The following is a 25,433-nucleotide window of genomic DNA, read 5'->3' as shown; positions in this document are numbered from 1 at the left end:
GAACACATTACTTTAACGAATGTGCCTCGATGCTCATTTAAATTAACGAGCCGAGACATGTTTATGAAAAATTTCGAATCAAAACTTATGCCTACTTTTCTAGTTCTATGTTCAATTCACCTTAATTTTTCTGAACTTCCCAAAACTACTTTATCAAAAAGTTATAAGTTTGCTAAACTATATCATTATTCAATATTCATCTTTTGTAGTGGAATGGAATAAGAACACACGTTTAATTAAAATCAGATAAAATGAGAAACAAGACGACAATTAACGCAGTTTTTTAACAACAAAGAATTAGCAACGTCAACTATTGTTGAAATTTTAGCAGCTAGATGGCACTACCTCCAACATTTTGTTTTAGTTGTGTTTTGATAAAGTTTTTGTTTAACGGCATGACTGTTGACTTATCTTTTAAATTAATTTATGTATCTACACGTAAGAATGTAATTGTTTAATTATATCATTAACTTGCTTATCTTTATATATACTTATAATAATCTGTGAAATATGTTCTTATTAGTACTTAGAATTTAGTTTTCATAGTGTTGTTTACGAAATTTAGTGTACTTTACGAATTTGTTTGTTCGTAGTTAACCACAAAGCTACACAAAGGGCTGTCTGTGCTCTGCTCACCACTGCTTTGTATTTGCTGAACATATTTTTTGTATTTATTTTTTACGCATTTAAATTTCAAGTTCTCAGAGCCATGCAAAAATGTTCCTCTTGAATCAGGAAATGTTACATTTTTTGTCACTTTACATATTGACTGACTACAGTCCTTCTTTAGCATATTTTTTTCAGAAAAAAATCATCAACTTATTTAAAACGTTATTAAGTGAAAATCTTGTTTCGAACAATTCAAAATGTGACACTTTAAAAATTATTGGACTGAATAGAAAAATATTAATGTCATATTACTCTCCACGTTGTGTGAATCTCAGAAGAGTAGTTATAACAATTAACATTACATGTTACGTTTTATTAATTTGTATAGCATAGGATATAACATAGTTTTGTCACCTCGTAAAGTGCGTGTGTGTTTTCTTATAGCAAAAGCACATCGATCTAGCTGCTATGTCCACCGAGGGGAATCGAACCTATGATTTTAGCGATATAAATCCCTAGACTTACAGCTGTCATAGCGGGGGACTTACTTCGGTGAATAAATAATCTGAACACTACAGATCTCAATATCTTAAAATGTTTCGAGATAGAATTAGGCATAAATGTAAAAGTTATAGGTTTTATTATTCTTTTTTTTTGACAATTTTATATATATATATATATATATTTAATGAAAAAGGTGATAAACAATCAATTTTAATTATGCATCGTATTAGTATTAAATATATATGTATACGTGAAATCAATAAACGCATGACCTCTTTAAGTGCAATAACACGAGGGAGCAATAGAATACAGTTGTAAAAGTAAAGAACGTAAAACGATCTGAGTTCACATAATGGGCGGTTTTCATGTGATTTGAGGGAAAAAGAGAACGTGCCTTATATAATCGTATTTTACTCAACATTTAGTGCAACAGTAAAAATATGAATTTCATTAAACCAGTGTATAACTTAATTACTGATTATAAATATAAACGTTAGTGATGAAAAAAATGTCTTACTGAAGTATAATCCACTTTTTCAGAAATTTGAATGTTGTATATTCTCGTTTCTAACACCAAAGTAACGTGACGGTCAATCCCACTATTCGTTGGTAAAAGAGTAGTACAAGAGTTGGCGGAGGGTGGTGACGACTAGCTACTTTCACTCTAGTCTTACACTGCTAAATTAGGAAAGGCTAAGGCAGATAGCCCTCGTGTAACTTTGCGCGAAATTCAAAACAAACTGGCACCAACAACAGTGCAATTTACACCTTTTGCTTTAATTACAATCATTATAAAAAGTTTAGAATAAGCATGTCATTCAAATGTTAACACCAAATCTCTTTGTTGAACGATTCCAAAAGGAAAGTGCTACAACTCAATAGGTCTACAGTTTCACTTTTTTTCTGTTTTACTGGATAATGCTACGACTCAATACTTAATAGGTTCAGAGTTTTACAGAACATTCTTACGACTTAATAGGTCTATAGTTTCACATTGCGTTTTACCGTTTGCGATTACGGTAAAAATGTAAACAGGAAGAACAGTTGCCTTTATAATTTACTTTCGAGTGCTAGTTGTATTGAGAATGAAATTTTGTTTAAGCAATTTGTAACTCATTTGCAAATTCGGGATGGACGTGGCTCAATTATTCTGGAACGAGTGATATTCTGCTTAAATGTTTGATTCAGTTAGCACAGAAACTTGCTCTGTACTTTGAAATCATGGATGCGGTATAGGAGCAACAGTCAAGTCTCTCTGGTCGGTTAGACAATTAAAATCCAAGAGTTGGCCGGAGTTGACGTTGACTAGCTACTTTCCCTATAGTATACTGCTCTAAAACTTGGGTCAGTTACGCACAATAATTATAACAATAAAAAAAAACAACAACTGAAAAGCAACGAAGTACAAAATATAAATAAACTTCATTTATTGTGCAAAGTATAGAAGTAACTATTACAGTTAAATGGGTTTCTCTTGTCGTGCTAGCAATATGGCTATTATATAGAGTAATTTAACTTTTCGCAAGAAGTATTTTAATAATATTTCAAGGAGCACAGACAACTTGTTTCCACATTTGTTTAAATAGTCTCATAACATTGCTCGTGTTCTTCCCAAAATGGTGTAGGCATCAAAATTGTCATCAGATTCTGTAAAACTTGATGTCGTTAATATAAAAAAGATTGAATTCTAATAGAATAACAAGAAAAATGATAAAATAAGAAATAAAATGCATAACACTTATATTCGACATACAGTATTAAAGTGTCAAAATTCAAACACAGAAAGGCAGTATAAAGTATTTTTCTTTATATACAAAACTTTTATTGTATATGAAACATGGATTATTTAACCATTTATATTTCGTTAGAATTAATGAAATATTCCACACTTTTTCATATCCTTAAAAATGTTTCACAAAATCTGGATTGTTCTGTGGCTTGACACAAGTTCGAAGTGGAGACTTCTTGAAAACGCATTCTTATATTTTCTATATTGCAATGAAGTATATCCATTATCTACTCCGTATTATCCTTCATACTTAATCACTTATATATTTCATTTATTACGTTTCCTTTTTAATCGCTTAAATTAATAATTACACTAAATGACACATAATATTTTTTCTGTAAGCTTATCTAAATACTAAAGTTAATGCACTCTCAAGCATCTTACCTTCATTTTCACGAACACTTTGCATAACATTACTAAAACAATCAAGGGTAGCATCATCAAAAGCCAGTACAGCTGACTATAAGTATAAAGCATTTACTAATGTTAGCATTTACACATAATAAGACGATGATTGACCATGCGCTAATGCTTGTATAATCTTATATTTTTCACTAGTACCAGCATTTACGCATAATAATACGAAGACTGACTAGGAATCCCCAAACTTTACGGGATCAGTTACATATTAACTTGCGTGACTGAACTGTTTTCAAAATATTATTTTATTTTAATATAACAACAAATTAAAAATAATTAATCCATTTAAACTGACAATTTTATTTAACACAGAAATAACACATACCGTATAAAACACTTAGGATGTAGTATTCTGAAGAATAACAAAACTGTATAATACATTTTATAGATGGTAATATTTAGATATTGACTTAAAAATCATTTTCGTGTCTTAATGTGTACAAAACTATAAATATATATAATGATTGGTAGTGTTGTGTTTTTTTTTTGCCAGAACTGTTTTTAAATGCTTGTAGTTTAACCCAGTGGGTTCCTATTAACCTGTAGAAGTTCACAACAGAAAACACACACAAAAGAACAGTGGCTTGTTTATATATATATAACAAAATAAGTATTAAAGTAGTAATAGAGAACTTTTGACCTTTAGTGATTAATTTATTTTACATTATCTAATCATCTAGATGTCATGTAGCAATTTTGTTTTAGTTAATTTTAATTAAAATTTATGTAAACGATAATTTAATTTTTCTAACTACCGATGTAATTAACTAATATAAGCACAACATTCTGAAGCCTTGTTATATGCAGCGCCATTCAGTATTCCTTAAAAGAAAAATGAAAAACAGATACAAAGTCATTTTGACATAAATTATCATCTACAAAATCATCCAGTTGGTCAATGATAAGTTAACAAATCTACAATTAAGGATTAGGTTTCCTGTAATGGACAGAAATAACTTGCTGTATATTTTTGATGACGAGAAACACACTTGAAGTAAAAATGTATCTTCGCACAGCTGATATGGGTATTAACACTTTTACTAATAAATCAGAGAACAACGTTTCGACCTTCCTAGATCATCTTCAGGTAACCTTAAGATGATTTAGGAAGGTCGAAACGTTGTTCTCTGCTTATCAGTAAAAGTTTGAATAGCAATACCAGCCGTTCTGAGATACAGCTTGTTGTATGGCTTCATACTAAACAACAAAGAATCATTAAATACACAGGTCTACAAATTTCAACTTCATAAACTTTGTTGTAATTTAGTAACGGATTTTTCCATAATTCAACAATGGTATCCTTTATTTTTCCATAATTAAAAAATGGCATCATTTATTTTTCCCTAATTCAACAATAAAGTTTGTGAAAATCCTTTATTCTTCTTCACGTCAGGAATTTTTTACAAATCGAAAAGAAGAAAAACTCTTATTTAAATTAAATTATTATTATTTTTACAACATTGAACATTCTGTATTATTATGTTTGTTAATTTTTGGTTCTAGACGATCTATAAGACTTTTACGTCGCGATTGGTCTAGAGAAGTCTGTAACCAGTGGTTGTCAACATTTGAAACATAATAAAACGTGATCAGCTTTCATTGTAAATGATTCACTTATGTAAAAGTAGATATGACGTTTTGTGAACAATCTGTACGTGATAGAGAATAATGGATATCATTTTCGCATTCAACGTACAGGACTTATTGTAAAACCTACAAAAATTTTCAAGACAATCAAAACATCGCAGGCCTATTTAATCTACAAAATTATATCACCTTAATACAGTAACAAACTCACTACTTTTATGGAACATAATTTTTATATTCACATAAGTAAATGTTTTGTGTATCTTAACAGTATATGTTTGTTTATAATGTTAAATTTTCAATAACGTAGAGTTTTATTATTGTATAACACATATTCAACCTATGCTGTGCTAATCCATTTTCAAAACGTCTTTGTCAATGATATTATGTCTCCGGATTTACAACGCTAAAATCAGGGGTTCGATTCTCCTCGGTGGGCTGAGCAGATAGCCCTTGGTGGCTTTGCTATACGAAAAACACACACACAAACACACATTGTCAATGATAAAGCTGCCGCTCACAATGTTAAGTTCTTGGCTTCGATTCTCCGCGATGTACAAAATGCAGATGACCCACTGTGTAACCCTTCGCTTAAACAGTATCAATGATATCAAATGTGCACTGTATTTTTATCATCTGACAAGACAGAGAGATTTAACAACATTATTTTTCATTTGGTTTCGTTTCCAAAATCCAAATAGGCTATGCAATTGTCATCTATTGCTAAAATAGTTAACCAATGCTTCAATAAATAACCGAAACAATTGAAAATGGAAATATTTCTCCACATTTAGTATTTACGTCATGTGTTTGTCTACATAAAAAAAAAAATAAAAAAATACTATAACTTCTTCGGTAAGACTAAAACTTTGTACATTAACATCCTGATAGCTTAAATAAGAAATATTATATTTCGGTAATGAAATAGAATTATTCATGGAAGTTTGTTCAGCAAATAGGTGTAACTGGTTAGTGGTGCCTATTTCAGTCATTACATAGGACTAGGTATTGTTGTCCGTTTTAACTAATGAGATGAAAGATGACAGTGGTATTTACTCTGATAATTAGATAGAACTGGGCATTGGTCTCAGTTTCAGTAACAAGGTAGAAGATAATTGTGGACTCTGTTCCAGTAATTACTAATTAAATGAGAATAGGTACTGGTTACCACATCAGTAACAAAGTAAAATATGGTAGTGTCGTATGTAGTAGCATACCTTTTCTTAACAAGGTAAAATTACATAAGATCTGTAATTTATACTATGATTTTAGTTAGATTGGCTTGAATGTATAAGAGTTAACAAGTTTGTTTGTTTTGTTTTATTTTAAATTTCGCGCGAAACTACACTACACTAACATACGCTACATAATAAGTAGATGGTATTGATAATCAGTGTTTCGTGGTAAAAGTTAAATCGTATGAAAAGAAAAGGGAAAGACAGAAACTGACAAAGATCTTAGAGGTCTGAATTTTGCTCAAAGCTACACGAGTGTTATTTTCCCTACCCGTCCCTCATTTAGCAGCGTAAGACTAGAGAGAAGGCAGCTAGTCATCACCACCCACAGCCAACTCTTGGGCTACTCTTTTACCAACGAAGGGTAAGATCGACAGCCACATTATAACGCCCCCACAGTTAAAAGAACGAACATGTTTGGTGTGACAGGGACTCGAAGCGGCAACCTTTAGATTACGACTCGAGTGTCTTAACCAAATTGGACGCTACCAATTTTTTCACTGAAATCTATTCTCTAAGAAATATCCTATTCTCATATGTGGTGCAGGAAGCATCCAAGAGACGACGTTTACGAAAATTAAAACATCGTATACTCAGTGTGTGAAAATGATTTGTTTGTTTTGGAATTTCGCACAAAGCTACTCGAGGGCTATCTGTGCTAGCCGTCCCTAATTTAGCAGTGTAAGACTAGAGGGAAGGCAGCTAGTCATCACCACCCACCGCCAACTCTTGGGCTACTCTTTTACCAACGAATAGTGGGATTGACCGTCACTTTATACACCCCCAAGGCTGGGAGGGCGAGCATGTTTAGCGCGACGCGGGCGCGAAACCGCGACCCTCGGATTACGAGTCGCACGCCTTACGCGTTTGGCCATGCCAGGCCTTATGTGAAAATGAAATTTGAAAGTAATTGTAGAAAAAAACATTTGTTTTCTTATGTGTGGAAAAAATATGCATAATGTTTTACTCTAAGAATGAAGATATGATATAAAGATAAGATTTTGATTTAGTTTAGCGAATGAAATTGAAGAAGTACATATTTACAATAACAATAGACTGAATGAAATATTTATTTGATCAGAATTTTAAAGAGTCCAACCCACAATTTTGAAGCAAAGCAGTGTTCTCTAATGTTGAACAGTAATGGTGTACCTGCAGACTTGTACCACGAACTACGAAATTGATCCATACAAGCTGCATGCGCATGTAACTAGCTCGCTGTAACTCGTGCAGCACTAGGGGTCTGTGACGTGGATAAGAACGTGCTGGGTCCACAAACTATTCAGACAACAGCGCTTGCCGCCTCCTCGAAGAAGAAAATCTATACCTTAGAAACATTGAATCAGACCGTCCTTAACGTTGTAGGCGATTTTTAATAGAAATTCACGAAACAAGGAATTACAGGTTTCGGTCATCTTTTCTTTTCAACGTAAGTTACTGTTTTTTTAAATGTGTTACAACAACTGTTTATTAGTATATAACCATTTTTTATCACCTCGTAAGCAAATTTCCATTGATTATATTAATTATATTGTAACTGCAGAATCATTTTAAAGTAGAACTAGCATCTTGTAGTAACTTAGTAATAATTGTCTTCCATGCAAATTAAAATTGTCCCAACCTACATTCACTGTATTAGACCTTTCATGGTTGCTATTTTAGTATGTGTTTTCCTCAGTTTCTAGCACTTACATTTTCTTTTTAGCATTTAATTGTGTTAATTAAGTTGTTTCAATAGCAACATATATTAATATAACTTGCTGTCGTACGGTGAAGTTGTCACATCACAGTCAAAATATTGATGTTCATATTTGCAAAGTTATCTGTCTTGTTCTTCGCTTAAAAGATTTGAAATACTGTGTATTAATACAGAAATTCACATGTGTTTCAAGGATTGGAGAGAAAATAAACCTACACTAAATTAAAAACAGTGAAACTATGAAGGATTCCAAAGAGAAAACTAAACACGGTAACCCTTAACTTACTTTAGAAAACTGGAAAGTTATTATGATGTTTAAATGTTCATCTTAGTCTGGAACGTTTACAAACCATCCATAAAAATATTTTAAACTTCCGACTTAATTTATTAAATAGTTGTTTAGTGAGACTCCAAGAGATATTTTAATTTAAAATTTTAGAACCTGATTATTATAGATCCAAATTGAAATATCAATTTAAAATATATTGTCAATATTTCTTGTTATAAGAATAAAACAAGTTTAAGAGAAGTGTGATACTTTAACCGTCAACTTACAAAACAGACCTTATAGCTGATCACTAGAGCAACACCAATGAAACAGAGCATCAAGTCGTACTATAATTGACCATAAAATAGTAAAATTGCTAACGCACGTTTAGTGACCACTTATGGGACGTTATTTCACCCAGAATGTCGCTTTTGTGTGTATATAAACCATTAAAAGAAATATTTTTTGTTGGATGTGAAATACAGTTGATGAACCAGTAGACATGATTTTTCTATTATCGTATATAAATCTACAATGTATTTATAGGTCTCAGATTACCGTTGAAGTACAAATTGTAAATGACATTACATTTGTTTAGGTAAAAAAAAAAAATGGATGTGTTTGTATAAAATACAGTGTTAATGCCTTATGAAATACAAGTCAGCAAATTTATTGAGTCCTGGACGGCATGGCCAGGTGGTTGAGGCACTTGACTCGTAATCTGAAAGTTGCAGGTTCAAATTCAGTCTCATCAAACATGCTTGCCCTTTCTGCCGTGAGAACGTTATAATGTGATGGTCAATTCCACTATTCTTTGGTAAAGGAATAACCCAAGAGCTGGCGGTGGATGGTGATGACTAGCTGCCTTCCCTCTAGTCTTACACTGCTAAATTATGGTCGGCTAGCGCAAATAGTTTTGCTGGAAATTCAAAAAACAGACATTTAGATCTGCTTTGAAAACCTGTGCTTCGGACGAACTAAATATTTTTGTTCGCGATATTTTGTATTTTAATGCACAAAGTTTAAGAAATGTAAAGATAATGCAGTGTATTTAAAGTAATAAAAACAGTTATGATCTACCTATACTACTCATTTAAGATGATAAGTATGTTGAGTTCTGGACGAATCTGTTGGTCATGTGGTGCGTCTCGATGATTGTGATGTTAAACCTAAGTAATTCAAAAACTATCCCACAACACTTGTCAAAAACATCTAATATAATAGACACTCTTAGCCGAATAGTATGATAAAAAATGAGAAGCAGATAGCAAGAAGCACCAGATCTAGCAACACTTTCAAAATTTGAGTATCAGGACAAGTATAAAAACTCATTGATATTGCTCTGTGTAACAGGGTAACAGTAGCAGCACTGTACATGTTTATAAATAAATGAAGAAGGCCACATAAAATACCATATCACACAAACACTGTTCTCTGAGATAGTGCTCTGAGAGATGACCGATCCACTGCCCAAATACCTGTTTATGTACAATGTATAGTACTACTTTCACTCAATCCTCTTTTTTACACGGTGACGACCTTTGTACTCTCCTACTCCTAATTTCAGTTTTACATAGTTTAGTGATGTTTAGTAAGCTTACAAAGCAAAAAAAACACGTCATTCTTTTAACTATATATATTATTGGTGCATATATTTGGTTATTGCTAATCTTTTAAAAGGAAAAAAAACTCCTAAAATTATATAAAAACATTGATATCAAACAAAGCTGATTTCATCTTAACACTTGAACGTTTCTTTACAGAATAATATTTTTCGATGCTAATTAATTATTAATACGCTAATCAACAGAATGATGAAACAAGTAGTTCTAAAATGTTCAGTGCAGCTATCGAGAAGCGAAACAGCTTATGGCTAGAAAGTCATTCTATCGAACTATATTTATAATAAAAATCATCACACAGACAAGAAAAACAAACTCAAAAATTGATACTGAAAGTGACTTCTAGATATAGATTTCTTCTTTGAAGAGTAACAATTAAACTTTGCTTTTCTCTTACACTGAAAGAATCACATATGGCAAGAGGATTCTAAACTCTGAGTAGACAATAGTAGAAAGAAAACTATTTAATAGGACAAATATGTGGTTGTTGTGTATTACAGAATATTCTTTTTTCTTCTATCTTTACACTTATGTCGCAATACTATTTTAAACTGAAATAATTTACGTAAAACTAGAATTTGTTTATATTTCTATTAAATTTTGGTAATTAATTAATTCATTAATCAGTCTAAAAAAGTACTAAATATAGGTGTTCTGCAAATATCAGCTACACGTATGTTTAACTAATACTAACATTAAAACAGTAGAAAATAGTAGCATAATGAACAAAGTATCGTTATAATTATGTAATAATATCTTTTAATACTTCTGTTGAAATAACATAACCCATAAGTGAAGAAGCAATAAATATATAGTGTAGATACATTCAGAGAAAGAAAAAACAGAGAGCAGCAGTTCCCCCTTTTACTTTCTCACAAATCATTATAAAATGTTTTTAATCGTGTAAGGGAATAAAAGATGTATTGCGTACTATCTTTTAATATATTATAACTGATATACTGCGACTAACTTTCAACCACTAATTACTAGCCAAAACACGAGAACCATTCGGCAGTTCAATATTATTTTGATTCGATACAAGAGGTGTAAAAATACCAACAACATTTAATCATACCTTTTCGTTTCTATTTTGAATCATCTAAATTTTTTCCTTAGTAAAATTCAAGTGATTTATGCTGAGAATATCTGAAACCAAACAAAATCTAGTTTCTAAATGCATCAAAAACAACTAAACGTTTTCTTTTCTGAGTTAGTAGTTAATGTTCAATATGACATTCAGAAAAAAATATAAGCAGCTATAAGTGTAGAGTTTACGTGTACTGAACTAATAAATATTTAATATACAATATATATTTTGGTGTATGTTTGTGTCTGTGTTTGTGTGCTTAATGTGAAATTATTCTAATTCAGCAAAATTTGACGTGACTATATTCTAATTTATGTCTGTGCTTTTAATGATGAATTCATTTAGCATTATAAAGATATTAACTGAATATTAACCTTTTCATGAAGTGTTCTTGTTTGCATACAATGAAACTCCAATGTGGACTAATAATCCATATTTATTTTTCCTAATCAACGGAGAAAAAATATTTTAATAACCAAATATTTTATTTTTCAAATTACGTACGATCAGTAAATAAAACAGATCAATTCGGACAGTTGTGCACATGAAGCATCTACCAGGCTTACGGTTGGTATTGTAACTGGGTGTAATTAAGCACAAGCCTCACAAGGGCTATTGGTGATCTGCCCACCACGAGAACCAAAAACTGCTCTGTAGCGGTTGGAGTCCACAGACTACTTCTGTGCCATTGAAGGGCAATGATTGATAAATATAGATAGATGGGCATAAGAAACAGATAGAGTATTCGATGAATAATGCAATTTATAACAAACCTAGGTAATATTGACGTTTTACAGATAAATAGAAACACAAAATAAAGACAATAAACCTATCATATTAACCAATTAATGGTTTCATATGGAAAACCCAAGAAAAACAAAAGTTTCCATAAAAGATTGAATTCCCAGTATAAGTTAAAGAGTACCACCAAGACATAATAAACAGAAGTTTCGAATATTCATTGCAAACACGTGCTTATGTGAGGCCGCTATTAATATTGCATGAAGATATAACTAGACAATTTAACCTTCAATATGTACGTATATATAGCTTTAAACGTTTATATTTCGTTGTTTCTTTCAAATTTTGTACATTTGCAAAAACAAAGCTTACTCTATTACTTTGGCTCAGTCTATAAGAGAGAGAGAAATATAGAATTGGGCGTCGCGTGATAACGCATCTATTTAAACTGTAGGTTTCTAAGTTTTTCAGTGGAAGTTTCTACCAATGAAATTATGTCCCCATGTTGGAATTATGTAATGTCCTTTCAAAACACTTATTAAAGTCAAACTAAAGCTCTTTTCGTCATCGATTTCTTTTACTTTACGATAATACTTTTGTCACATTATTGAATACGTTGGAACAATTACGTTATCTCTAACTTAAACAAGTGATTCACTCAATAAAAATACTTAATTCCAGAAATATACAAATACATTTTGAAGCTTTAACATGCAAAGCATGCTTGACTGTAATCTCACAGCCTCAATAAACAAAGTAGTTATGTTACTTTCATGTAACAAAATTTTAATTTGCCAACTTAGCAACCTCAGACCTACAAGGGTTCATCTTTATATTTATGTCAATATTTAACACTTGAAACTTTCATCAGAGTTATTATAAGAATAGTTTATAACTATCTTTAAAAATAACTAAAACTGCCCCGTAAATGCTGTCATATCTTTATAAACCTTGCATTTATTTCTGTATCTCTAAAATCAATTGCGATAAGAAAAAATGAATTCACAGGAAAGGGAGCCACAAGACGTTTTCTGCACACAAGAAACTAATTTATCGATGAGTATATTTTATCAATACTTTGTTTTCCGATCAAAGTGCATTAACCAAAGTGTTGACAGCATCGCTGAACGTATGTCATCGTATGTCTTGATTTAATTCGACTGAAATATTTCAGTACAATACTCATATTTTGTTCTTTTGTCTCAGTTTTTGTTAGTTGGTACAAGTTGAGTTTTTAGGTACGACTGGCTTAATAGTAAATATCAAAGTATAGATTTTTCTTTCAAAGTTTTAAAAAAAAAAAAAAACCTCAAGAGATTTCCTAGATAGTGAACAAAAGGAAAACATGTACATGAATTCTGCGATTTCCAAACGTAGGCCTACCTAACACTCTAATATACTTTCTTTAAAACTGTGTGTCGAATGCTTCGAAATTTGTTACGGAGCTTTAGTAAAATCTCATCTTTCTGTATTGTTTGCGTTATTTAAGAGAGGCGAATCTTAATTCCAAATATAAATTTTAAACCTTTGGTATATTAGGGAAACGTAATACAGCATGGAATATGAAGGTAACCTATTGCAAATGATGATTAAATGTGTAGATATATCACCATAAAAACAAATATATATATACAAATATGTACAAGGGAAATCCTCAGAGTAAATACCAGTCATTTAAAATGTTTTAAATATTTTGTTATTGTTAATATCTTTCGTTGAGCTTAAACACTATTCTTCAGATTTGACATTTGTCAATTAGGCGACCCACGCGAATATTCCCTCTTAATTCTTTAGGCCTTTTCATCAATTCTCTTGAGATGGAAATAAAAACACGCAAGACTAGACATGATGGGTTTACGCAGTAAAATCTGTTTAATCAGAAGGATAACGATGTTATCTAAGAAAAAAAAACATTTTTTTTTTCAGCTAGTAATAATTTCCAACATGTTTATTTTTCCTTCTACCTAAATAAAGGTGGTGTATAACTGCTAAGGAAGTTTTGCCACATTTGTTGCCTAAGCAACATTAGGCTATCTGCTATGTTTACTACGGGGATTCGAGTTTCGGAGTTCAGCCTCGTAATTTCTTAGACTTACCATTTTCTCACCGGAAAACATTGTTCTCTGAAAAATCCTGAAACGATAACGTGTTTAACAAATTATGTGTAGTTTTAGATTAAAGATGAATGTGATTTTCAAAGTCCACAATTAGTATAGTTAAATGTTGATATTTTTGTTAATATTGTATTTATATATTTAACTTTTTTCTTCTCAGTAAGGTATATATAATATATTAAAAAATAAATACGCAGGGTTAATTTCTCATAATAAGAATTATGTTCTATTCCCCTATAAGTATTTCACCTATTGCTGAACATGCTCGGTCCGATGACCATAATTACGCACTGATACTATTTCCATTGTAAAACTCCTGTGAAAAACGTCGAGGTCAATGTTAGACCTCTCGTTTCAAGAAATTTTTTACAAACCTCTAATGTACGTGAAAGTGTAAATACATACCTCTACTGTACGTGAAAGTTTAAAAATTTAATATCACTATATATCTTATCCTGATAATAACTACAGTCCATAACTGCTTTACTGTGCTTCTTGCAAGTTTTAAAATTCTCCATTATATGAGAAATCTGTAACAGAGATAAAACATCCTTTTCTTCTTGCTCTCTTTGAACTCTATTGGAAGTTTTGTCACTTTGTGATTGGTGGTTAATCATCAGCTCTGTGTTGTTCAAATATTCGTCAAAAACTTTAATATTTTCAAGTGTTTGATGTTTTCTTTTACAGTTTCAAACAACTTTTCATTTTCTTATCTTTAAAGTTGTTTGTGTATTCAAGGTTTATAATTCTTCAAACAAACTTTTGAATGAACTTTTGACAGAAAATAAAAATATTTATAACTTGTTAGCAGTTGCTTTCTAGGACTTTGGGAATGGATCTTGGTTGAATAGTGTGCGGAATTTGGCAGTCGTATTTTTGGTGTGATGTTATTTATATGGTTTTTGTATTTTCATATATCTGTATGGATGATCTTTCCTTGCTGCGGTCCAGATTTTATATATTTTCTGTCATTTTGTTACATGATATTTTTCTTCAGCTATAAGTCTTTTCTTCGTAAAATTATACTGTCAAATGGTCAGAAATATGTCGTAAACCAAATATACAGGTGTTAAACATGTCCACTGTGGCTTCACAAATCGTATTTACTGAGATATATTACTGTATTAGAATTTGCAGGCTCGCTGTATTTGCTTATTGTTTTTCCTATTATTGCCACTTTGAGAAACGACAGGATAAAAGCGAAGAATGTTTATATTAGCATATTTGCGAAATTGTTCGTCTTTGTGTTCATAGTGTACAGAATTAGCTAAAAATTGTGTTTTTTTTTGTATCTCAGAACGGCTGGTATGGGTATTAACACTTTTACTAATAAAGCAACGTTTCAGCCTTTTAACCTGAAGATGACTTTGAAAGGTCGAAACGTTGTTCTCTGCTTTATTTGTAAAAGTGTTACACCCATACAAGCCGTTCTGAGACATATTTTTATTTCGAGTGGGTTTCTCGTCTTCAAGAATTGTGTTTCTTATGTGCATGTCCCTGAAATCGAATCCTGAATTTTAGTGTTACAACGCTAGAGCCAAAAAAAGGGTAATATGAAAAATAAATACACTATTTTTAACTAATAGACATATATATACATATAAATATTATGATACAATTCATTTAAGATAAATTAAGCACAAAACTGCACAATGGATTACCTCTGTTGTGCCTACCGTAAGGAATGAATAGCGAATGCTGTTATTATAAACCATAAGATTCATAACTAAGCCACACGGAGACAACATTAGCTTCAGAATTTGTTTATCTTATCATACATACATTGTAAATTCGATGTAAGTTCAGACATCTGTTATCGGTATAAATGCATGTAAATTATCGGCTTCAAGCAGTTTTATTTTTCATAAATAAATGCGATTTTGCATAATGCGCAATGCATATCTAGATTTATTTATGGTTTTGATATGCATTTGTTTTGCTTACTAAAATGCTAATAGATACAAGAGTCACTAATCTTCAAGTATTATATTGAAGTTCTTGCAAGAATATTCCGAATTAAGTGTTATAAACACTTCATACATTTTATGCTTCCTGAACTAAAACAAATATATGTCCTCAACTACTACTGCTTATGTATAAATATGTTTGGATTTGTTTGCCCATCACGGGGATCGAAATTCGATTTAGCGTCATAATTCTCCATGTTTACCGTTAAACAACTTGAGGAGTATTTAGGTATCAAGTTTAAAACATTAAAATCCATCCATTGTATTGTTTCTTTTTTGTTTTACTTCTTTATGACGTTAGTAGCCATACAGAAAATATTTGGAGGATTTCTAACGTTAAAAACTATACCCAATATTTTAGAAAATACATATATAAGTTATTAAGTCTAAAGTCAGGTGAATCTTCGAACAAATGAGCCACGTTTAATAAAAACAAGTTTGTCATATTTAGTTTCAGTCATATTTTTCTCGTATTTTAAATTTATTCGGTCATTTTAAACTCTTTTACGTTGTCATACATGCGTTTATTCAACAGCCATCCACTGCTCAAAAAAATACTCTAATGTTATTTTGTTCTGAGAAAACATACATCAATCAAGGTGAATTTATCATTTTATTTCCCTAGAAATGCTCACACGTTTTAATATTAGAAACTAGGCTTAAAATAATTACGCTGCTGCTAGATGGCTCAGATATAAATCTGAGAGCATATAGTGCTAAAATTTGAATTTCGATATCAGCAGTAGGTAGCGAAAAATAAGGTCATACGTAGCTCTTTGCTTAACAACAAAAAATAAAAAACAACGAATGTAATTGGATACTAAAACTGTACTTTATCACTGTTATCATTTACCAGCTCCTGATTTAAACGAGATTTTTAAGGCATATTCTATTCATCATATTTCTTTTCTATAGATAATTTGGTTCTCATAATATTTCAACGTAGCATCAGTTTTCATTAATAACTGAAACGTATCACAAGTTTGTAATTTATGACAAAAATTTCGAAATTTAAGACTCGAACGAACTCCTTTTATCTGTGAAACTGATAACAGTTTTAAAATGTTGTACTATTGTTTGAAACTGTTATTGTCATCTTTTAAAACTTATTTGTTTTATATAATAAAAATAAATGTGAAGCCCAATCTATCATTTGATTCACCATTTTTCACTGACTTATACCGATTTCAGGGAATTCCACCTCTTGCAGAAATCCTGGATAAAAGAAGATAGCAAAAAGATTCAAACTCATATAGTAGTGTAGTGTATCTTATGTGTATGGCACTTGGAAAAGTCTTTTACTCACCACATTGAACCTACATTTACATAGAACTGTTTGTTTTATTATAATTGTTCAACCTAGTAATGTAACATATCTGTTTTATTCAAATACTTGCAATGTAGCATCTTCGCAAGGAGCGTCTTCTGCATGATTAATAACCATAACATTTCAAACCTTATTTGTCATACTACTTTTATTCTTAATGACTCTTTCTGGACAGATTATACAGGTAGAGGGCCTTACGTAAACGAAAAGGGGCTATATTAAAATAAAGCACATCTACAAGCCTATTTTCATTTGGTAAGTCTTTTTAGAAACTACAATTGAAATTGTTATAAAATGTTATTTGAAGCTGTCATCTACCTTTTTTATTGTTGCTACAAGGTAAGTAGTAAAACGAAAGAAAAATGGCCCCGATTGTTATTCGTCCCCTGTTATGTATATTGAATCTTATTTTCATAGTCACATCTGTCTTGTTTCTTGATACACAAGATTACAGGTTCGATTTTATTATTTGAATTATTGAATTATTTGAAGTAATTAGAAAATTAATGAATAAGTAACACGATTGGAAAGAAAGTATCTGTGCACTTTGTTATTCCTTTCTGTATATGAAATGTGTATACCATTTTGGAATTCTAGGATATTAGCGAGTAGAATCCCTGAAAACAAAACAGTAAATAAAGTATATGTTGAACATTTACAACCATATAATAATATAGCCCTGTGTATAAGGAAATAAAATTCAAAACTTCGTTTGACTAAATACTGTGATGATAAACGCTTATGCTTACAAATAGGAGACACTCTTTAGGCCCAAGAAATATAAAGAGACATTAACTACAGAATAAAGATATTAATATATTTTTGAATATGTAAAAATACCATATCATATGTTATTGTTGTTTTGTTTTCTCTACCACAAGTCATTGTCAACCAAATATATTGGTGAATATTATGACTTGTTCTCTATTCTGGAAACGCAGCAGTCAAAAGCATGACTGGAATATATTTTATCTAAATTGCATCACTAAAACTAAAGTTCTTGATGTTAAGCACGTAAGCTGCAGTTTAAAGGTTTGCATACCAAAGCAACTTTATAAAACATAATATTAAACTCTAGGACTCTAAATTTAATTTAAAAAACATAATAGAACCACTAAGAGAATTCTAAAAATAAAGAACTAAAAACTTTGCTATATAACTTGATATTTCACAAAATGTTTTAAACCAAATAATCTATTCAGTTACCAGTTTCGACCTATTCTGAAGGTAAAATAGTAGTATATTATAATACATATATAGTCCCAACTTCACCATTTTAAAAGCTAGTCATTTCAAAAATATAACAGTTATTTTATGTCTAGCGAAATACTTCCCATAAAACATTTTACACGTAGGAACGAAAGAAATCATTCAAGTACATTCATATCTCTGAAACCACATTAAGAAACTGCAAGATATTTATATAAAAAATAGTTACAAATGTTATCTTTCTGTTTAGTACTTCCTTCTTAAAATTCAGCAATTAAAAAAGAAAAAAAGCACTACCTATCAAAACAAAAACGTGTATCTATGTAACTTGTTTTGTAATAGATATATATGTTCAAATAAATAGCTTACTGACGGACTAAAAACCTCTTTTTGGTATACACTCTTTAAAGTATTTGTTTGTTTTGCATTTCGCTCCCTATCCACCTGGGCCAACTTAAAGTCATTCAGTACTACTGGATCTTTATTAAATCTCAAATGCTACTTCCCACAAGTTCTGTCTGGGCCCGAGCATGGCCAGGTGGTTAAAGGCACTCGACTCGTAATCTGAGGCTCGCGAGTTCGAATCACCATTACACCAAACATGCTCCCCTTTGCAGTCGTGGAAGCGTTATAATACGATGGTCATTCTCACTAGTTGTTGGTAAAAGAGTAGCCTAAGAGTTGGCGGTAGGCGGTGATGACTAGCTGTCTTACCTCTAGTCTTACACTGTTAAATAAGGGATGGCTAGCGCAGATATCCCTCGAATAGCTTTGCGCAAAATTCAAAACAAACCAAACAAGTTCTGCCACTTTCTTCGGACTGAAGAATTCATACAAAAGTTCGTAAAACCCATTCTACATTTTCTATGTGTTTTGTTTATTTGGGGAGAAGAAGAAGAAATCAAGATAAATATTTATCATTTTCTGATGTTTTAACTAGTACAAAATGTAACGCTTTATTGTCAATGTATATTGAATTATTGGTTTACACAACCGCAAAGAAACAGATGACTTTAACAACCGAAACTGCCATAAGAATAACGAAAAAGTCCATACTCCATCAGATCTCCATTTTTTTTGTTAATTTTTCTTTGAATTTCTATAATCCTCCCAAGTGGCACACAGCACCCTGGATTGGATAATTACTACCATATAAAATATAATATAAGTGTGAATGAAAGTTAGAGCATATTAAAAGGATATTAAAAGCATATTAAAAAAGACATTTATCTAGATATTAGACTAAGTATTAGATTTTATAATACCTTTATAATATCCAGCTAACATTTATTGCTACTTTGCTATTACTGTCATTGAGAACATACACACAGGTTACTTTAATAAACGGTCCGGCATGCCCTAGCGTGTTAAGGCGTGCGACTCGTAATCTGAGGGTCGCGGGTTCGCATCCGCGTCGCTCCAAACATGCTCGCCCTCCCAGCCGTGGGGGCGTTATAATGTGACGGTCAATCCCACTATTCGTTGGTAAAAGAGTAGCCCAAGAGTTGGCGGTGGATGGTGATGACTAGGTGCCTTCCCTCTAGTCTTACACTGCTAAATTAGGGACGGCTAGCACAGATAGCCCTCGAGTAGCTTTGTGCGAAATTCCAAAACGAAAACTAAACTTAATTGCGATTGGAATAATCATATTAGTACTTTGCTTATTATGTCTTGTAAAGTATATGTGTACACAAGAATATATCTAAGAACGGCGGGTATGGGTATTACCAGTTTTATTGATAAGGAAAGAACAACGTTTCGACCTTCCTAGGTCATCTTGAGGAAGTTGGAAACGTTGTTCTCTCCTTATCAATAAAAGTGCTAATACCCATAGAAATCTATCGTTTATCTTATATCTCACATTAATTCATTTTTAAAAAATGCATTTGACGTATTTAATGAGCTCCATATATAGTTCGGTTGACTGAAAAATAGTTTTCTTTCCAAAACTGGAAATGGTGAAAAAAAATGTGATTAGTGTAGTTCAAATAATGATATTGTAAAAAAAATTGCATCATAGGACTTTTTATTTTAAACGTATTAATTAGGCCCGGCATAGCCAGGTGGGTTAAGGCATGCGACTCGTAATCTGAGGGTCGCGGGTTCGCATCCCTGTCGCAGCAAACATTCTCGTCCTTTCAGCCGTGGGGGCGTCATAAGTTACAATCAATCCCACTATTCGTTGGTAAAAGAGTAGTCCAAGAGTTGGCGGTGGGTGGTGATGACTAGCTGCCTTCCCTCTAGTCCTACACTGCTAAATTGCTAAATTAGGGACCGTTAGTGCAAATAGATCTCGAAATTCAAAAACAAACGAACGTGTTAATTAAACAATGTAAGATTATTCATCATACTTTAAAACTACCTGTGTGTGAATAAGAAAATATGTCACGTATATTTTCTGTGTATCGCATATCTCTTTTCTTAATCATGTATCTTTTATATGCATCACGTATTTTTTGTGTGTACCATATATCTTTTGTTTGTCTTACGTATCTTTTGTGTGTATCATGTATCTTTCGTTTTTGTAGCAAAAGTAAAACACATGAGACGGGGCATTATATACCTAGAAACATTCCATTATATTTTGTAGAATTTATACTGTTGGTAAAAATAACTACGTTTCGAGTTTGAATATGAAGTTGTACACAATGTATCGCCTAAAAAGCTACATCATAATCGTGTAGTTCGTGTTAACATTTTAGCGACTGGAGATAAATGAAATTTTTACATGTTCCATAATAATTCCTGTATATTGAATACGAAAACTATATCCATTATTCTTCATCAAGTACAGATTTTTTCACAAAACGTTATATGTAGTATTATACAAGTGAATCAACTTCGTTGAAATCAGGTCATATCTTGTTGAGGTTAAAATATTGACAACCACTGGCTATATCCGCCTTTAGACCAATCGCGACGTAAGAGTATCATCGAGCATTCTGGAACCCACGAAAACACACCACTAGTATATAAACGGTTAAAAGAGTGTATGACATATCCTTTCTGGATAGTATTTGTTTGTGCGTGCACCTTAACATTATTTTTTTTATTTTCAATATTATTATTCGTCGCTAGGGTGGGTAACAAGATGTTGTGTAAATGACACTAACATATTTTGACTTCGGATGAACAGTTCGAAAGGACAATAAAAAAGTTGAAAAATAGGCATGGTTTGCCTTTAAAGATGGTTTTAAAAATTGTCTAGGAAATAACAAGGACCCAAATTACTAAAATATTATTGATAACATGCTCGATAAATTCAAGGAGTTGGTTTGTAATATGAGTTGGGAAATTTTATTTCTTGCACTCAAATACTGACAATTTTCTTTAAAATATCGATGCCGTCAGGAAGAACAAGGAGAAAGGTTTCATCAAGGCATTGTGGGAATGAAGATGAAGTGGCAGGGAAGGTGTAACATTAACATGATGGTTTATTACTTATCGTCATTTAAACGAGATACTCCAGACGTAATACATAAAAGAAAGACAATAAAACGTGCTCCTGAGACTAAGAGACGTAAATTTCACACAATGAAAAACAATATAAATGAGGATATACGTGTTCATTTCACATCAATGTTCTTCCATTTTCTTCAATTTCTTTGGATTTTTACTTTGTATTTTTACTGTGGTAAACGAAATAATAATTTGATGTAAGCTAGAGTTTTTTCTTCCTGATATAGAATCGATTAAACCTAGCGTAAGCCGCTCTACTTACGAATGTTGATTTTTAGGAAGAGTTAATGAATCATCAAATCTTGTAAAGTTTTAGCATATCTTCAAAACTGAAATAAATAAATCTATACCTGTATAAAGAAATGAAAATATATTTTGATTTCCATATAGTTCCAAAACACGTCACTATAATTAAAAAAGTGAAATATGAAGTTGAATAAATAAGGAAAAAGATATACCGAAACTGCTTACGTTTAGAAGAAACTCTTTCTTTATAATAATTTGTCGTTTTAATAATAATTGTTTATAATTCTTTATAATAATTTCTTTATAATAAAACTGTCGCATGAGAAACTTCTTCAAACAATATAAAATATTGTTGTAAACTTAGAAATGAAAAGAGTTGTAAGAATGTCAATCAGCAACTAGATAATTAATTTTTCGTGATTATCTTCTAATATTTCACATGAAATGTCTATGATCATTCTGTTTGAGATTAAAGTTAGATAGTTTTTACCATGTTAATTTTAAGTACCATTGGCACTTGTAATGTTTTTCTAATATTCTTTTTAAACCCCCCAAATTACCGATTTGTTTAAATACCGGTCAGTATCGGTTTAGTCTACATATTGTATCATACTGAGTAATTTTATGAGTTGGCCTCTCAGATTATGCAATTAAAAGAATTGACAAAGAACGAAATGGATAAAATTATTCATTCTCTATTTTGTTTTTTGTTAAAACACATTGTGGCTCATATATCATTAGGAATTTTTTAAACCAAAAACATCAACTTAGTGCATAAATAATTTTAAACAAAAAAGTGTTTGATAAACCGATAAGGCCCTGGATTCAATTTCTAATTCTAGAATTAATATTCTTTCGTCTATATTTTCAGTAAATCCAGTAACATAGTTAATCTAAAGAAAAACCTTACTATAGGTAAACGACAAAAATGTTTATTCTGGAAATTATAACAACAATAAGGTATATCTTAAATTATTTTAGAAATATTTTGGTGTAGCCTATTGAAGTTAGTTTGTAGAGTATGATAATAAACATTTACCTTTTATATTTTGTTATCGTTCACGTTTGTGTGGATATGTCATGATAGGCTTTTATTATGTTATAGTAATATATTTCTTCTTTTAGAAATTCTCTAGTGGAAAAAAAACCTATGAAGTTTCATTAAAGTTTGTTATAACAAACTAAGTACATAAATGTTCACTGGTAGTTCAACAGATTTAAAGAGAATGTTAAAAAAGCATTGTTGTAGGAACAATAAAGTTAAGCAAGACGTTCGATTTGAAACCTTTCCTTGTTGTTTCATTTGTTCTGTTTTTTTTTTCTGTGTGCTGCTCATAGAGATAAGGAATCCTTACTATATAAGTGACCGCAAAAACCTATTTTCGATAGTTTATGAAGCATAGAGTGATTTCATTTAATATTTTTCTAAAATCAAGTTCCTTCTTATAGCAGAATCTTAGAATGGTCATGTACACAAATGGAAATATTTCTATAACGATCAGTTTTTCATTACTTCATGTTGTACATGGAATATAGTAAATCATGTAGCTATATTTTGATTTTTTTGTCACAAAGTATTCCTGTTATAGTTAATTAGCTCTCAAACAACATTCGACCATTTCTTTCTGTAATCTGTTTAGGAAGACGTTTATGAACGTTGATTTTGTGAGTTGTCGTTGAATAAGAATCTTTGGCGTTGCTTTTATTAAGTGTGTTTGACAACGGAATAAATATATTCCATGGTTGTATGGTCTAGAGAAAAAAAATACTTACAATCTACACACTTAATATTTTTAGTGTGTGAAAAATAAGCATTACTATGTTCTTTACTTCCACACACTTGAATATCTCAAAGTTGTAGTTATTATGAAGCTAAGCACAAAACTACACAAAGGACTACCTGTGCTCTGCTCACTTCGGGTATCGAAACCAAGTGTCTAGCGTTGTAACTTCGCAGACATTTTATGCCACTGTGGAGGAAGCGAAGATCTTATAAATTATTTCAAAATTCAGATTGATAATGTGTTTTACTTACAGTAATTCTGATGAGCAAATACAAATCAATAGTTAGCACATGACTATGCTGACTATGATGTTCTTCACAAAGTAACGAACACATTTATTACTTTAGCAGCTTTGCCATGAATACGCAATACAAATACAATAAATATTCGTGTTTCGTCAACAAAGTTGAAAATAGTGCAATTTTTAAGTAAAACAAGGCTAAAATCATAATAAAAAATAAATAAGGCTTGTCAATGTTATCAGTATGTTGTTATTGCCTCCCAGTAGCTTAGCGGTATGTCTGCGTACTTACAACGCTAAAAACCAGGTTTCGATACCCATGGAGGGCAGAGCACAGATAGCCCATTGTGTAGCTTTGTGCTTAATTCAAAACAACAACATTTTGTTGCTATTTGCACTTTATTTTTCCATCGATTCAAAACGTCACTGTGAGGGACTATTCGTTACAAATAGTCTGTACGTTTTAAGAAAATATGAATATAAATCTGAAAATTTCATAGAATTATACCAACGTGTATTAGAAACGTCAGAATACTGATATTTGATAATGGTGTATGTTAATGTATATTGATTATTTAATTATATTACTTGATTACTGCTTTAATTTATATACATTATCTTTGAAGTTTTATGGAAATGAAAGAAAAATGAGTAGTTCAGTTGTCAAGACAATATTAGGAAAAGAACAAAATACTTCATCTCTTTATTACATTATACGTTACTTCACTAGATTTATTTTGGTTATTTTCAACCAAATGTTTTGAAACATTATGCCCTCTGCATTGTTCTAACATCTCTGGCTTCACCAGCAAAATCAACATTTTCAATGCAAACTGAATTATTTCTTTCATATCTGTTTTTCTGTCCATCATTAAATACAGAATATCGTGATTTTCTTGGAAGGGCTCTGCATGAATTTTAACAAATAAAGTAAAAAATGCTTGTAATATAATAGTGTCACATTTCAGATGTGAAAAAAAAATTACTTAATTACATGTCAAGATCGTTGAAAAGCTTCTTCTCTATATAGATTTGTAAATTTTGAAATGGAAACAAACAAACTATTAATATTTGTGCTGTACTCTAATGGTACAGCGGTATGTCTCCGGATTTAAAATATTAGAAACCGGATTTCAATATCCATGGTGGGCAGAGCACAAATAGCTCAGTGTGTGGCTTTGTGCCTAACTTCAAGCAATTAATATTTGTTACAATTATTTTTATATACACTCTTAGGTAATGAGTCTTCCGGTAGGTCAGCGATCATTTTTCAGACTTACAACACTAAAATTCAGTGTTCGATTCCCCTCAGTGGAGACAGTAGATAGCTCAATGTGGCTTTGCTCTAAAACAAACTTAAAGCATTTTTAACGACTCGATCGCGAATCTCCTGGGTTTTATCATAATGTATATGACAAGCAGACGACCTTAATATGTGGGTTTTATCATAATGTATATGACAAGCAGACGACCTTAATATGTGGGTTTTATCATAATGTATATGACAAGCAGACGACCTCAATAT

General features: G+C 31.3%; 1 protein-coding gene across 2 annotated transcripts in view; it reads left to right on the top strand.

The window, feature by feature from the left end:
* Window positions 1-7,362: 7,362 nt before the first annotated feature.
* The window catches only part of LOC143238084 (uncharacterized), a 178,178-nt gene continuing 160,107 nt past the window's right edge, over window positions 7,363-25,433 (top strand). For both annotated transcript variants that reach the window (XM_076478020.1, XM_076478018.1), the window contains exon 1: window positions 7,363-7,573. The gene's annotated coding sequence lies outside the window, so the exon portion shown is untranslated. The remainder of the gene's footprint in view (window positions 7,574-25,433) is intronic.

The sequence above is a fragment of the Tachypleus tridentatus genome, chromosome 13, assembly GCF_004210375.1.
Source record: "Tachypleus tridentatus isolate NWPU-2018 chromosome 13, ASM421037v1, whole genome shotgun sequence".
Taxonomy (NCBI): Eukaryota; Metazoa; Arthropoda; class Merostomata; order Xiphosura; family Limulidae; genus Tachypleus; species Tachypleus tridentatus.
Note: the sequence above shows the minus strand (reverse complement) of the source record. Positions and strands in the feature narration are given on the sequence as shown.